The sequence below is a fragment of the Protomyctophum parallelum genome, assembly GCF_964188405.1.
Source record: "Protomyctophum parallelum genome assembly, chromosome: 19".
Lineage (NCBI taxonomy): Eukaryota > Metazoa > Chordata > Actinopteri > Myctophiformes > Myctophidae > Protomyctophum > Protomyctophum parallelum.
In genome coordinates, this window is record NC_139717.1 from 29,073,220 (window position 1) to 29,090,616 (window position 17,397).

The 17,397-nt window shown below is 44.1% G+C and overlaps 2 protein-coding genes across 11 annotated transcripts in view; both read right to left on the reverse strand.

Moving 5' to 3' along the window:
- Positions 1 to 6,262, reverse strand: part of plg (plasminogen) — a 31,389-nt gene extending 25,127 nt beyond the window's left edge. For 5 of the 10 annotated variants that reach the window (XM_083790792.1, XM_083790782.1, XM_083790789.1 and 2 more), the window contains exons 1-2: positions 6,179 to 6,262; positions 3,938 to 6,087 (exon numbers count right to left, since the gene is read on the reverse strand). The gene's annotated coding sequence lies outside the window, so the exon portion shown is untranslated. The remainder of the gene's footprint in view (positions 1 to 3,937; positions 6,088 to 6,178) is intronic. The other 5 variants (XM_083790786.1, XM_083790790.1, XM_083790788.1 and 2 more) reach the window with 5 other exon arrangements.
- The window catches only part of vgll2a (vestigial-like family member 2a), a 436,332-nt gene that overhangs the window by 408,017 nt on the left and 10,918 nt on the right, over positions 1 to 17,397 (reverse strand). The window lies entirely within an intron of this gene.

Genomic DNA, 17,397 nt, shown 5'->3' on the forward strand with positions numbered 1-17,397 from the left:
AAGTTCAAATCAATATCAGGGTTATTTCAGACCGTTATACCTCAATGACGATTGATGAATGTGTTTTAAAATAGCTGATCTACAAGCTTTGAAAATATGAGATACTTTCACACATTCCTGATGTCGAAACGTTGATTCCTGATCCCTTAAATAAAATTGAGGGGAGCTTAAAGAACGGTGTGCGGACTTCCTACCTTCTTACTTTCACACACCACCACTGTATAACGAAGAAGTGTAATACAAACTAGCCCAATTGGTTTATCACACTAATCAATTTATTTACACCAACATTGTTAGTGTAGTAAGTAGTGTACACATGTGACTTGTCTGTCTCTTCCACACAGTGCATATACCTATGATGCACGGGAGAGAGTTTCTGGTGTGTTTAAAGCCCCCATCCGATTAACACATACTAACCCAATACTAACCCCACACATATGATGCACAACACATGCACACCGGACACTGAGAGACAAGGAGAGAGATGATGCAGGATGACGTTACTTTGACAGACACTCTCAAGTATTTTTATTTGGGGCGTGCCTTCTGGCAGAGATTTGCACCCACTGAGCATCCCCTTTTAGCCGTAGAATCGGGATCATACTACAAAGAGAGCTGACTAAAGGGGTGTGTCACACTCACAGCCAGTGTATTATTGCTATTTTTGCCAGTCACCTGTATCGCCTTTCTCACAGACAGAAAGGCGAGAGAGAGAGAGAGAACGTGTTTTTCTTCTATGTGGGGTAAAACACGTAGAATGGCAAATCTGAGCTGCTCTCCAGTGAAGTACATAAAGCTCCCCACCATGTCAACCTAAGGAGGCATGTGTCAAGTTGCTCTGTTCTACATGTCCACAGTCTGTGTGTTGTGAGTGTATTGTCATGGCCAAGAGGTGCTAGGCAAACTTGCCTGTGTCACGCGCGGCAAGGAATGCTATACACTTGTGTTGCGGGCGTCAAGAATAGAGTGTGCAAATATAAATGTATTGCACGGCGTGCATGATTCGTGCCCATTTTGCAACTTCAAGTCTCGTGTTTCAGCTGTTCCGTTCCAAGTATGCATTGCAGAGTCATACTGCGTTACGGTCATTTTTGAGTTTCTATAGCCCGTCTGAAATGTGCAGTATTACAATTTGAATCACTACCATGTTTGAAGCACTGTTATTTGAATCATGAGGTGTGCGACCTTGCAGTTCCTGTTAATGTGTGTATGTTCATGTCGAAGCATGTGAATAATATATCCCTAGGCCGTTGTCACCAAGGCACATTCCTCCACAGCTACTGTACTTGGCAAGTAAAGTCATTCTTAGATATTGAATGCACCTGTTATTCAAATAGCCAGCCGGGGTAGTGAGTTTAGTTATAAGATATTAACCTCCCTGCTGCAGGTTGAAGATACGTACATCCCCCGCCTGCACTGCTAACTGAAATGAGAAGAAAAAACCCAGACGATAAAGTAGGATACTTTCATTCCCCAACTTGATTTCTTTAAAGTCCTTTTTTTTGTTTTGGTAGGCCTCTATACCCCCCCCCTCCCCCCCCCACGCCATCTCTAATCCTCTGTGGATCCCATAGATCATCTGTCTAACTCTAAACATAGCATGCACGCACACACACACACACACGCCATGCACACACACACACACACACACACACGCCTGCACAGGGTGTTCAGCACAGCTCCGCTTCACACCTCACCAATCACCTCTCACCCCCCCCCCCCCATCTCTCCATCCCCCCCTCTCCCTTTTACCGCTCCACTTGTTGAGCTCCATTAAGATCCTCCCAAAATCCCTTCACACACACACACACACAGTAACGCGCACGCGCACACACACACACACACACACACACACACACACACACACACACACACACACACACACACACACACACACACACACACACACACACACACACACACACACACACACACACACACACACACACACACACACACACACACACACACACACACACACACACCCTGGGGCCCACCAGTGGCCCTAATGGTTCATGGGACTCATTAGAGAGGCTCCGGGGCAGGAAGTGGGATGGTGGCTTAGGGGGGGGAGGGGGGGCAGGGGTTCAAGGTGTCTCTCATCTTAAGTTACCTGTGCAGGTAACTAAGGCTGTGTTTGTTTTACCTTTACCTCTGACAAGCCTGGAGGTCCCAAGCCACGACATGAACAGCTCACTGTGTGTGTGTGACTGTGTATGTGTGAGACTGTGTGTGTGTGTGTGTGTGTGTGTGTGTGTGTGTGTGTGTGTGTGTGTGTGTGTGTGTGTGTGTGTGTGTGTGTGCCCGAGTGCATGTGTGAGTTATTGTTGACGTTTGAGAGTAGTGACATATGATATAGGAATTGTAGGGGATTTCTGCTCAGACACACACACAAGCACACAAACACACATTCCTCCCTCGGCAAAGGACTTAACAAGACACAAAGTGTAAGAACGTGCAATTTTGATGGGCTGTATGTATTCGTCATGTCAATCTCATTCTCTCCCTCTTCATCCTTCTTTTTCTCCCTTTCTCCGAGCTCTCACAGACAGACGTACACATGCACACGCACAGGACCTTACTTGACTGTCAGGGCCACCCTTTCCCCTTTCATCAAAGCGATCTACAACACACACACACACACACACACACACAGCATCAAAGCACCTCAGAGCGCAGTCTGACAGCCCATATCACCCCCGGAAGATGAGACCGTCTGTCATCTTAAAAATAAAATGATGCCAATTGATGGGAGACATACATCGTCCCAGATGCCAATGCCAATGTGAGGTTGGCAGAGCTTGGTCCACAGCGGAGAGCCAAGCTTTCACTGCCTCCACGAAATCTACGGACAGCTGGCGTATAAGAGAGAGGCAGCGTCAGGCGCCCTGGCAGGAACCGAGGGATGGACAGGGGAAACACCGCAGGGAGGGGAAACCTCAGGAGCGTACAGCTGACCGACCCACTTACCAAAAAAAAGGAAAACACAATGTCTGATTGTGTGATCCACCATGCTCGTGCTCAGTGTTAACTCTGAGAATTGGATTATGTAACTCAAGAGTTCAATTAACACATTTTACTGTGTAATAAAAACATCAAAATAGCTTTTTTTTTTGGGGGGGGGACATAATGAATAGGAATGGTTATTCTGAACTTGTGTATTTTGAGAATTTGTTCAAATCTGTGCCGTCTAAATTGTGATGTTGATATGATTCACTAATTTGTATTTCCACTCAAAAAGTGTCTGCCTTGTTGGGTCTGCTCAAATCAAATTTTTGCTTCTTTTGTCCCTGGAACAAAATATTTTGAGATGGCGGTCTGCAGTCAAATACAATTATTATCGTTTTGGGTGTCCTTGACTTAAAAGGTTTCAGAAAAATGTTAGGATTTAAAAGACATTCAGATTTGTTTTTAGGTCATAATGAGTTAGCCCATTCAGGACAGGAACCTCTTTTGGTGTTTTAAGGATTATGTTATACTTTAGCTGTAAAAATAGCAGATCTACAAGGTCGGTGCCGCGCTACGAGCTTGTAGATTTTTTTAATCGCGAATATTCTTTCAGAGCGAACATATTTTAACTCAAATCTTTGCTACCTGCGGGGGTCCCTGGAACAACATATTTTTAGATTGGGGTCCGGGGGCCAATTACATATCATTCTAAGGGGGCCCTTGACATGAAAAAAGTTGAGCACCACTGATCTGTTCTTCCACACGCTACGTCCAACCAGGGAAATTCCCTCCTGTCAGGTGTAAAGGAGCGACTTGGACACTCATGCATGAAGGAAGCATGAGTTCAAGTCCGTTGCTCTCCCCAGGTTGGCGGAGGGTGTGTAGAGCCCAGGATCACATTAGATAATTGACACAGGAGTGAAAAATGGGTTACAAAATCGTGGGATTTAGAAGACACTTTAGAAGTAACTAAAGTATAAAGTAGCACCTTTTTGTTGTTATGACCTGCTGCAAACTTGATGCATAGGCAGACACCAGCTTCTGTCAGCGTTCCTCTGGAATCTTAGCCCATTCCTCATGTGCATTGCTTCCAGGTATAGGGTTAGGTTGGGGGGGAAAAAAAATACATGAAAATGGAGTTATTACTTCTGACTTTATTTAATTTCTTAAATTATGTCTAAAATGTAAACATCAAATCATTTGGGGCTTACACTTTTGTTTGATACATCATGTTAGGTTGGGGACAATAAATTGTACAGTAGGGTTTCTACAGAAAAGAACAAACAGAATGTATGTAAGAGCAAGGTACAGTCCCATGAGTAATAGTGTACAGCAGCCAAATGTAAATGGTGTGAGAAAACATACATTTTCAATACTACATTCATGACAATGGAAGTCCTAGGCTACACAAAAATATATAGGCCTTAAAGATGGAGTGCCGTGATCCCCCCCTCCTCTCTAAAACAGGTACGTATGACTTATATTAGGAGGAAGATTTTCTGTAAAAGTGTCAGAATGTGTTACAAATTTTAGTATAGGCCTACCTGGTTTTCACCTTAGCACCACCCACCTGAACTTAAGCCTGGCCCACAGCTGTTGTATGATAAATGAGCGAGGGTTAGGATTATGATGTCACTAAAGTGGTGTATAAGTGGTCCTTTTGATTTAAACGCTTTCAGCTTTCTGGAAGAAACCAAAAATACACAGGGAAGACAGTAATGTAAAAACATATACAAAACTCATGGCACTCTATCTTTAATAAAAAATAAAAAATATTTAGCTGGCTGGGATATGAAATGTTATAGAAATGAAAAGGGACCAATGCAACATGCATGGCCAAAGAAACTACGTTAACTTCAGCATTGTGATTCAAGGGCTTTTTCTCCAATAAATAAAATAATAGAAAATAATAAAATAAATTAAACAATATATTTATTTTTAAAGAAGAATTCAACATTTCTATTGCACAACATTTCCCTTAGAGGGCTAAAAAAAGAAACTTTTCCATTGAACTTTCCTCTCAAAAGGGGTTCAATGTTTCAAGTGTGAAGATCAAGCACCACTCTCATCATCCATTGCCTGTGAATTTACAATCACAGCAAGAGATGGGACAGTCACACAGCAGAACTGAAATTATTTCCCATGTCAACCACATACATAACAATTTCATGCATCCACATTGATGCGCGACATCACTTCCACATACTCTTTCTTGGAGAAAGAGAGACCAGAGGAAAACTACTTTTTGCAAGCATGAATGCACGTCGAGTTGAGTTCAGTCCGCAAGCGGACAGAAAACAAATACGACGGACAAATCGTGACAGATTTGTCTCCCTCTTCGCTCCCACGGGTGAGACCTTGCAAGTGCCTTCATGTGTGTAAGCTTACCATGTTCCGTTCAGGGAGGACGTGATGGACAATCACTGTTATGCAGCTCTTGGTAGTTCCATCCCTCAGTGGTGACTCGTGACGTGAGTGCTACAGTAGATGCCTTGGACAAACCGTGTTCATAAAAGGCTGAAATTTGTACGTGAAGGAATGTCATCACGGTCACCATGTGTTTAAATTCTGCCCAACAAGGAGTATGGTCGTACATTTGCTGCGATAAAACGGCAATGACATTTGTTTTTGCTTTAGTGCATATAATAATAATAGGGCTAAGTGTGTTGTGTATTCTGCAGTTGCTCTGTACTGTGTACCCTTACACCAATACAATTTATAATATATAGCCTACTGTGTCACTGGCAGTGGTTCCCAAACGTTTTAGCCTGCGACAGAACTTTTATGTCTCCCCGTGACCCAAACTAGTGAAAATAGCCTATCTACAAGCTCACACGTTGCTCCGCAACCCCTTGTGATCCTGCAGATCGTCTATTTTCACTTCGGCTTAAAAGTTACATTTGTGGAATTTATGGAAATTCTTTTAATTATTTTTTTAATTGGCTGTGGGACATTTACGCGCGACCAACAAAACGGTTTGTGAAAACAGTGCTGTAGGCCTACCTAAAGTGTATAAACTGTACTGGGTAGCTTTCAATACTGTAACACCCACCAAGCTAAAAACAAAACTAACCTATTCATCAAAGCTGGGATGCATTTCCCTTGAAAAGAGAAGGATCACTGCACTCGGCATCAGGCCTGCAAACGAGAAGAAAAATAAATATTGGATGAAAGATAATTTGTCTCTGAATAAAATTGATCACAGAATTGATCACAGTGCAAAACCCACATTCTGTTAAAGCTTTGGCTGTTCATATGCCCGAACGGGTACGTGGACTAGTGAATACAATAGAGCGCCAAAGTCCTGACGTCACTCGCTCATCCCCTGGTTTCCCCTGGTTCACGGAAGTAATTTCTCTATGGAGAATAACATGGGCTCATCTTAAAGTCGTTTCATAAAAGCATTGTGGTCCAAAAATAAACAAGTTGTCTCTGCATTATTGTTCTGCCTGAAATATAGATCTATTTCTAAAGGAAATGGAAATGGTGTGAAACTTGCCTTGTATTTCTTAAGGACAGAACGTAGATCTGACATTCTCCTTCTCCCAGTATTTGGTACTGAGTATTTCCTCCTCATTGCGTTTATCTCGTCCACATTCGATATGGGCTTTCTTTCCTTCTTGAACTTGTTTTTCAAGGAGTCGTGCAAGGCTTCCTAAATAAATGAGATTCACTTAAGAATTTCCACATCAACAGATTAGCTCAGGGGTCCGGGGACTCCTAGGGGTCCTTGAAAGAGTTCCAGGGGGTCCCCTGCTAAATGATAATTAGTAACCAAATGGACCCTTAGGGGTCTGTAACTCAGAGAGTGTACCAAATGGAATGGAGCCAAACGAAAATGGACCCTAACGGGTTCATTTGGTTCCATTTGTACACTCTCAGAGTTAAATTAACTTTTACAATATACATTGGGGTCCCAGAGATGGAAATGCCATGGGGGTCCGTAGCCTAATGCATGTCAAACTGGGGGTCATTGAAATGAAAATCGGTGAAAATCACTGCCAGAGCCGTAAACATCTTCTCTTCCCTGGCGTATCTTTTCAAATGGGGGTCCGCGTGCTAATGATAATTTGGGGGTGCTTGACATGAAAAAGTTTGGGTGTAAACATTGGGCAATGTCAATCGTTAATTGCAGCATAACTACAGTAAGAGATATATGGTCAGATAGCAAATTGGGTGCAGTGATCACTATTTAAGCAGAAAGAACTAACTAACTGAGAAACATTCATAGTTTTAAGCTGTCGACAGTGGACAAATACTTACAAATCCAGTTCCATAACTTTCCTTCAGATAAGGGAAGTTATACAGGACAGACATGAGGAGCTCCACATACTGTGTGTGCGATGGATATCTGCAAGTTATAAAATGAACAAACAGACATGTTGAGTTCCTTCCACAGTGAGGTAGCTCACAGTGACACTTCACTATGCAGTAATATGGCACTTTTGTCTGTACCGATTGGTCATCTACTGCTGTATCAGGTCTTATAAGGGCTTATAAGTTATCAGTGATGATGAATAAAATAATGTGATAAATATACCAAGCATTTATTTTCCCTGGACTGACAACTGTTATCAGAACAAGTTAGAGAAACTATAGTGTGCACTGTGTAAGTGTGCATGCCACCTCGGATTTGCAATAGCCTACCTTTTGAATGTGTTATCCAAGTACAGTGCAGTACCCAATATCATAGTACTTGAGGCCGATGCATGACACCAGTACTACGATGATACCCATCGGAACTCTAGCCCCATTCAGTTATGAAAGACCCTTTGGGCCTTTGTACCCCTTGTCTCAGGACGTATCAATTATCATATAACTTGGAGGCCCAAAGTTCTGAATTACTATTATACAGATCTCCATTCATTCAATCACAACAGAAACCGTTGTCAAACCACGCCAATCTGTACTGATATAGGGCATGCCCATATTTGGGCATCATCCCGCCACCTACCCGACACTATCAGACACACAACTTGAACTTTATAGTAGAATCTACTATAGTCTGTCTGTCTGTCTGTCTGTCTGTCTGTCTGTCTGTCTGTCCAAGTACAGTAGATGGATAGACAGATAAGACATAATAATATAGAGATAGAAGGATAGAAACACCGTGTGGATAGATAGACAGATAAGACGGAGAAATAGATGGTTAGACAAATATACTGTAGATGATAGACAAGAGAGAAATATGGAGATAGATTCACAGAAATATCAAGGATCTAATTCTGAAGTCATACTGTATGTAGTGATTGGAATAGAGACTTACAACGTCTCTTGGCTCAAGTGGTCATACAGTGCTTGAACAAGCATGTTTTTTAGTCGGTTTTTCGCATGCGACCGTAGATCTGTATCCTTATTGGTCAACGCAGTGAGTACCGCTGGAGGCAACTTCACTTTGCAACTGGGCATTGGTAGGACTGCTTCTTCTACTGGGGCTGTGTCGACCACAGGGGCTCCTTTCCCACTGCAAAGGGGAGAAATAAGGTAAGACTTTAGTTCAAGACAAAATGTTAAAAGCAGCACAATAACATCTTAAGAATGACAAATGCATTAGGAGAAGTTCAGTTCACTGTCCAATTAACTTACTGTTTCAACTGCTCTAAAGCAGACATGAACTTTACTCTGTCTTCCATTTTTGGAAAGAGTCGCTCACTCAGTGCACGGTCGTCTGTTTCATTATCTATGGACAAGACAAAAGACTGTTGAATGCAAAGCATTTCCTTATGACCAAAATCACTGTAATACATTTTGGTAGGAGGGAGGGAATTAATAGGGCACTGTGAAAGAACCAGAAATGCAGAGTACAGTACAGTGCTCCAGACTAGGCCGCGTCATTGAGGGGAGGTACCTACCAATCTACGCGCTCCTTCATCCCAAATGCCATTAAGGCACTAAATGATACCATGTCTCGCTAGAAATGTTTTTCAATGTATTTGCCACTGTTGTCCTGCACTTTTTTGCCATGGAAAAATAATTGTGTAAGTTGCTGTTGTTGTTGTTTGTTTTTTACTGTTGAGACCGATATAGGCAACCCACGAGATACATGAAGAAACCGACCCGGCCTTGGGAAGAACATTGTTTTTGAGAAATACTTACCTGATTTATTATTTATTCCCGCGCTCCTCACACCATCTGTGAAAATTAAGTGAATAAATACACTATGTTGGCTTTCACACAAACTGCTCCTGACTCTTGGTTTGGGTCAGTCAGTCGCCACAAATGGTGGAGATTATGGGTGCTGAATGGGAACACGCACAGGCACTGTCGGCTCTGCTTAAAAGCCAAACAGATTTGCAAACGGCGGTGCAGGAGCTAGTAAAAGATGCTAAAGATACAGCTAGGACAAGTGCACCTGGTGCTCACTACATTTTCACCTGAAGATGAGGTCTCTTCTGGAGCTATTCGAGCGCACCTATACTTAAGAGAGAGATGGCGGCCTGGGCCGTGGCTCAGCGGTCCAGGCACCTTGGCTGGTAATCCAGTCTGGCAGTGTGCCGCGGGTTCGACTCCCGATCCCGACGGCCTTTACTGCATGTCTTCCCCCCCCATCTCTCTCCCCATTTCCTGTCAGCCTACTGTCTGTCCCTCCATGAAATAATATAAAATAAAGGCGAAAGCCGCAAAAGAAAACAGAGAGAGATGGCCCGTAGAAAACTGCAGCTTCATCCTGGCTACCTTCCTAACCGGCGAGGCACAGCGTGTGTCTACCGAGACGTGTCACTGGCAGACGCTAGAGACTTCAGAAAACTGAAGGAAGCCATCACCACAGTTTTGGCACCCCGTTTTTCCATCTGGCAATTGACATTGTGGGCCCATCCCGAGGTCGGGCCGTGGCCATACTGCTACATCCTGGTTATAGTAGATTACACCACTCGCTATCCAGAGGCCATTCCATTACGCACCGCTTCGGCCCATGACGTCCTGCTCATGTTATTTAGTCGGGAGGGAATTGTGGACGAGGTATTAACTGATCAAGGGACATGTTTTATGTCTCGGGTGACACTGATGACACAGCTGTATAAATGGTTAAAAGTGAAAACGCATACGTACTTCTGTAGTTGGCTTTCACACAAACGGCTCCTGAGTCTTGGTTTGGGTCAGTCGCCATTGCACCTGTGAGCATTAATCCAGCGACAGACACATTCCAGCACATGGGTTATAGATGTTAGTAATTCAACAGCCCCATAAGATGCAAAATTCTTACCTTATTATGGGTCATTGTAATGAGGTCTTTACCGTCACAACTGTACACATCCAAAGCATGAAAGTCTCCACATCTCCACGCTTGAACATCAACAGCTCGTCTTTCTCTCTGATGTGGTATGAATTAAGATGTTGGGAAAAGCTTAGAATATCGCCCTATAATATGCAGAATCAGGGTTATCTTCACAGACAGCAGCATCAGCTCTCCATGCAGAATATGAAGAATGAAGACATACTGTAAAGCCACACTGACTGACAATACAAAAAACATTGCATTTAGTCTTCCATAGCTTCTCAACATTTGTATAGCGCATTTCTAAACAAAAAAATTAAAATAAAAGTAGTAATATTACATACCCAGCTGATCACCAAACGTACCTTAGTTACGTCATCAAAAATGCTGGACGGTAGTCCCTTATTGGCCGGTGGACAACACAGAATTCCCAGCAGTTGCACAGAATAGGCACAGAATAGTAAATCCTCCCCCTCTCCCTCCCCACAATGAACACAGCAGAGTGGTCCCTATCCCACTGACAGCCTGTCTCTCCAAATCACAAGCCGTGGCGCTCCAATTCCAGCCCCTCCCACCCCGGGGGAAAAACTATACAGTAGGTCACCTCACAGACAGACTCACAGCCTCACAGAGAGCTGGGGTGAAAACATAATCCCTGCCCCCAGCCGCTCTGGCAAGTGACCAAGATATATCTGCATACTGAAGTGAACTTGCATCTATATGAAATGTAAAAAGAAAAATACAATTAGAGTTTGAAATTTGAATATGAAAGATGTATATTTGAATAGGTGAGTCTTCCTATTACGGCGGGACATTTTGGAAATTGCGTCGGCAATGCTGGGTATAGTTTATTCCACAATTTGGGAGCCAGGATTGAAAAGAGTGTAGGACGTGTGATGGAGCATTGTCCAGGGTGTTTTAGGGAAGGCCCGGCAGACAGGGACAGACAGACAGACAGACAGGGACAGACAGGCAGACAGACAGAGACAGCATTCCTGTGTTAGCTGATCTAGTTAGAGGCTTGTAGAGTTGGATGCGTGTCTGAAGGCGTGAGGGCTGCGATGCGTTTAGTTGCCTTGCACATCAACAACACCACCACCAGTGTTTTGTACTGGCTGCAGGTAGCAATCGGAAACCAATGAAGGGAACAGAGAAAAGGGGGGGGACGGGGGGGACGTGACCTTTTTGGGAGGTTGAAGACCAGGCGTTGGTTGAAGACTTGAAGGGGCTTAATTGAGCATGCCAGGAGGCCAATAAGGGAGTTGTAGTAGTCAAGCACAGGAGGCCCACAGCCACAACAACCAAGAGGGCATATCTGTGGTCTGAAATTTCTACAAAATCTCCTGTGCTAATTTAACACTGAAGGTTTTTACCCTGTAGAAACTAAACGTGTGTGGCGGCTTGTGTAAACATTGTGCCACTCATGTGCTGCGAGGACCCGACCACGGTATAGACCCCATGGTGACGCACATGGTGGAGAAACTATAGACCTCAGAGAGAGTATCCAATGGTTGTTTTTCTCCCAGTTTGTCAAGAACACAACCCTGTATGTATGTGTGCCACCACAGTTTACATCAACATGATTTATATTATATACCACCTGCTGGCTGGGTTTTTCCATCTCGAATCCCGATCTGCCAGCTTAACAGAGCACCCACAGGGGTGTGAACTCCCTGTCTGTCTGTCTGTCTGTCTGTCGAGCTCACGCACGCACGCACGCAACACAGTAAACATCCTGCCTGTACACGCTGACAAGCGTGCTTCTCTGAGCATGCATATATAGAAACAAAAGTAAAAACGTCAGTGTTTATTATTTCAGCTAAATTACTGGGGATTTTGCTCTGCGTGTTCTCTCTCTCTCTCTAGGCACACACTTTTTATACAGTAAATTAAACGATCTCAGGAAGCACCTTAGTGCAGTCACCACCACTGCCAGAATTGAAAATAAATGGAAATACGGTACGAAATGAATGTAAAAAAGTGCCCTTCTGGGCACAGGTCTCCACCAGGATTTCTTCCTCAGCCTAGTGGGAATATGCGTGCACAGTTTCATCGCAATCGGACGCTGCGTTGAGGAGTTGTGGCGATTTGTACAAAGCGGGCTACTCCTGAAAACTGTAGGAGCCAATCGTGGCCAATCAGGATGGAATATGAGAAATCAAACAAACCTGCCTTGATCACATGACTATGGAGATCATGTGTACCGATTTGCGTGAAATTTGGATAAAATCTGAAGGAGTAATAATAGAAAATGTGTTTTACATATGTCGGCCTCCTGGTGGCGCTATAAAGAGCAGATGTGAAAAATTCCAGGCAAAGGTTTTTCCTTGGCCTCTAGGGAGTTGGCATACAAAGTTATCCACAGATCCGTGCAGTTAGAGGTAAAAACACTTTTCGGCCAGTTATAGCGCCACCTTGAGGCTGAGTTGAAATTGTTGATGTGGCATTTTGTCCTCGGCCTAGTGGGAATGTGGGTGCACAATTTCACGGAAATCACGCAATGTGTTCATGATTTGCAGCATTTTGTTTGAAACTGAGCACTCCTGTGAACTTTGGAAGCCAATCTTAACCAATCAGGATGGAGTGTGAGAAATCTGAAAGACCCGTTTCGTTGAATGGCTCTAGAGAGACTGTGTACCAATTTGCGTGATGTTTGGACAAAATCTGTAGGTGTACTGTGCAAAAACTTGTTTTGCACAAAGCGGCCTCCTGGTGGCGCTATAACAGGCCGTTCTGGAAAGTTTGGGGCAGAGGTTCATCGTTGGCATCCAGGGAGTGTGTGTGCAAAATTTGGCATCGACCGGGTTAACGGTGGCCGAGATTAGCTGCTCACGGACACACGGACACACGGACGGACGGACACACGGACACACGGACGGACGGAGTGCAAAACATACTCTCCCCACATGCCTTCGGCCTGGTGGAGACAACTAGAAAAAGTGCCCTTCCGGGCACAGGTCTCCACCAGGTTATCCACAGATCCGTGCAGTTAGAGGTAAAAACACTTTTCGGCCAGTTATAGCGCCACCTTGAGGCTGAGTTGAAATTGTTCATGTGGCATTACGTCCTCGGCCTAGTGGGAATGTGGGTGCACAATTTCACGGAAATCACGCGATGTGTTCATGATTTGCAGCATTTTGTTTGAAACTGAGCACTCCTGTGAACTTTGGAAGCCAATCTTAACCAATCAGGATGGAGTCTGATAAATCTGAAAGACCCGTTTCGTTGAATGGCTCTAGAGAGACTGTGTACCAATTTGCGTGATGTTTGGACAAAATCTGTAGGTGTACTGTGCAAAAACTTGTTTTGCACAAAGCGGCCTCCTGGTGGCGCTATAACAGGCCGTTCTGGAAAGTTTGGGGCAGAGGTTCATGGTTGGCATCCAGGGAGTGTGTGTGCAAAATATGGCATCGACCGGGTTAACGGTGGCCGAGATTAGCTGTTCACGGACACACGGACACACGGACGGACGGACGGACACGCGGACGGACGGAGTGCAAAACATACTCTCCCCACATGCCTTCGGCCTGGTGGAGACAAAAAACCAATTAAAACAACCTTTCTGGCATTTGATTTCTCTTTTCTTCTGGTTTTCAATGTCACAACTTCAGCCGCAGATTGATATCTGGGGTACGCACCACCCAAACTATAAGCCAAACATAAATAAATAGACAGTCATCCTCCTGACAAAGTAGAGTCGATATAAATGGCTTCCCCGTCTTCAGCAAATTGTTTTCGTCAGCTGAGCCACTCCGTCAGGCGTAAAGACCGTGCGTCGATGATGTGTTATTATGATGTATGTCAACCACACACAGTTTCTGGCAAACACGAGCCCAAGTGTGCAGGTATCTGAGCGGCCAAGTATTGACAGAAAATTGGCAATCGGTGCACCTATGCACGCTGTTGCAATTTCCACTTCAGCTGAAAGTCAACTATATGGGGTATCATATCGTGCTGCTGAGGTAAACACACCTCAATAAAACCAAATCAGTCAGGCTTACGTTTTTCCAAGGGCATTCGTTTTACTCGTCAACCCAAAACGTTTTTTTATTTGCCAGTCAAAACTTGGCTTGTAAACCACGACAGCTGTTATTCCTACCCCCACCACATATACATTTACTCCTTTCCTCTTCATTTGTGTGTGTGTGTGTGTGTGTGTGTGTGTGTGTCTTTCCTGTAATGCAACACGTATTTGGCCTGCTAATTGTAGGTTCTGACAGCTAGATTTTCTTTTTTTTGTGAGGGTTGATTTGTTAATATGACCTGTCTGTGGATTTGTTGACTCACATTTGGGGGGGGGGGGGGGGGGTTAGTTCCCATAACGCAGATTGGAGTTTGTGATGTGAATTGTGAACTCACATTCGGTTAGTCTGCCTCAGCAATCACGCGCACACATGTACAAACCAATGTACATGGGAGAGCGTTTGCATGGAGTGTATGGAGTTTAGTGTGAATTCACTGAAGGCGGTATAAGCTACTATAATGCAGCTGCCACAGAGCTCATTCACACTCACGACGACAAAGACTTTAGGACCTGAGAGAGTGCTGTATTCCACTGTGACTTGCTGTTCAACTTACTTTTTACTTCAGCCTTTTTTAATTAATCTGAACATCTTATTTTATTGCAACGTTCCTAACAAATTTTTATAATCCTATCAAGAAGATTGAGCCTCAACACATTCCCACTGTCGTCATTCTCTCCCAACACTTTCATGGTGGCAAGAAATTGCGTCTATACCTCTCTCTCTCTCTCTCTCTCTCTCTCTCTCTCTCTCTCTCTCTCTCTCTCTCTCTCTCTCTCTCTCTCTCTCTCTCTCTCTCTCTCTCTCTCTCTCTCTCTCTCTCTCTCTCTCTCTCTCTCTCTCTCTCTCTCTCTCTCTCTCTCTCTCTCTCTCTCTCTCGTTCTTTCACTTTTTGCTCTTTTTGCCATTTGTCTCATCGGAGGAACTGTAGCAAACCATATAGGACATGTGGGGAATGCGCAAGAAGAGTGACTCTCTCCATTGTTAAAGGACTGTTCCGCTCCATCTCTCCTGCAAACAGTCGGACGGGAAAGGAAACCCGATATTGTCACTTAGCTCAGATCTGCTCTGCCTGCAGAGATCATAGATCAGGGGCCGAGGAATGGAGATAAAGGGAAAAGGTGGGGCATAGATGGAGCATGGGATGACGTTCCTAGACAAGGGCAAAAGTTAAAGCAGGCACTGTTCTTTTTAAGCCATTGAAGATGGAGTGCTGTGATTTTTGTACTTTTTCCTGTTCATGTGTCTATGGAGTTAACATTACTCTAATAGACACCCAGGTGTGGTTAGAATATTCAAATATGTCTTCCCTGTGTATTTCAAAGTCAAAAGTCAAAAGGCCCAATCGAAATAACACAATTTTATACTACAACAGCTGTGGGTGAGGCTTAAGTTCAGGTGAGTGATGCTAAGGTGAAAACCAGGCATACTTTAATGAACTGGTGGGTGTGGCCCCATAAAAACATAATTTTAACACTTTCTGTACACTATTTTCAAATAAATATTCCTCCTAGTACAATCATAGTAGGCTACCTGATAATCATGTTTTAGGTGGTGGAAGAAAATCACGGCACTCCATCTTTCAAACCGGGAGAATTAAAAAACAATCTGCACATCCATTCATGCTTTGGCGAGCCTTTCCTATAGCATCACCATTGCGTAAACCTTCTACTTAACAACCGTCACAACCATCGTGACAGCCTTTCTTGATTTGCCCTCACTACTCCCTCTCCCATCTTCCTCTCTCTCTCTCCGTTTCTTTTCCCTGCGTTTTAGCGCAGCCAGCCAGCCAAGGGACCTCTCTGCAGCAGCAAGCAATAAAGTGCGGACAGGAGGATTCCACGTTCGCATTTGCGGGGCGCTTATGTCGACTAATGTGAAAAATGCGGGCGGGTGCTCGTGTGAGAAAGGGCCGGCCACGCGGCAGGGTGTGAGTGATGTGAGTGAATGTGGTAGCTAGTCGCTCGGCAGCTCAGGGGCATTAGCAGGCTTGGCATTCCTCATCGGGTTGTGATGTGCGAGGTGGGGCGGAGCAGGAGCAAGAGACAAGGGATGGGATGGGGGGGAGGTTGCAAGATTAAAAAAATAGATAAAAACAGACGGGAGAGTTCTACTATTGTGTTCTACTATTGTACTGTAACAGAGCACAAGCATTTGAAATAAATTACATTTTGAATATTTTTTTTGAAACTTTAAGAAAAAAAAACGTATAAAGATTTAGAAAATTGGCCAAAATAGGGATGCAGGGGTTAATCTATAGCTATCAACAAACATTTTAATTACGGTAAATCGCTAAGTGTGATAGTATCAAACATAATATGAAACGACATGGCATGTATTTAATGTTTAATTCAATCTGACCAGAAGCAAGGGTAAAACATATCCCCACGCCACCCCGGATGAAAAGCAATGTCAGAGGGGGTTTATTAAGGCTGCAGCATCCCCACCAGCAGCACCTGCCTTGCACACAAAACATACTAATGATTACTCAAAGATATAGTGATAGGCCATGAGCTGTCATTCCTGTTTAAAGGAGCATTCAGTGATTTGGGTGATTTGCAAAACCCTCCGGGCCGCCCCGGTAACAAGATGTGCACATACATGCACTACAGTAAGGGGGGGGGACGGGGGACGACAGGACAACAGCATGCACGCCAAGGCACGCCCCCCACTCGATCATGATTGGAGGAAGGCCCCTCTCATCCTGATTGGATGAAGACTTGGCCACCTAGCCAAAAACGAAACCTAGGGTTTTTTTTTTATACCCCAGGGGCTCACTGGGGACAGGGAGGAACTCCTTATATGGTCAGCACACTCTATAGTAGGGAGGATTATCACAACAAAACAAAAAAAATAAGTGATATTTGAATTAAGTGAAATCACTGAATATACCTTTAAAGTCCATATGTGCGACAGAATGGGTTTTGGGACTATAGTGAAAGTAACGATGGCCATAGTATAGGGAGCTCATTAGCTTTCTCGTTATGACTCATGTACTTTACAGTACACAATATACACAATACTACACATATAGTACACATTACCGGGCCAGGCTCCTCGTGCACTGCACATTTTAATGTGAACATTACAAGGTCATATAATGATACTCTATACTCCAGACCCTTGGCATGCCGATGGGTGGAAAGAGAGAGTGTTTGCATGGCTGAGGTTAATAGATGTGTGTGCTATAAAACTGATGGCTGTTTATCG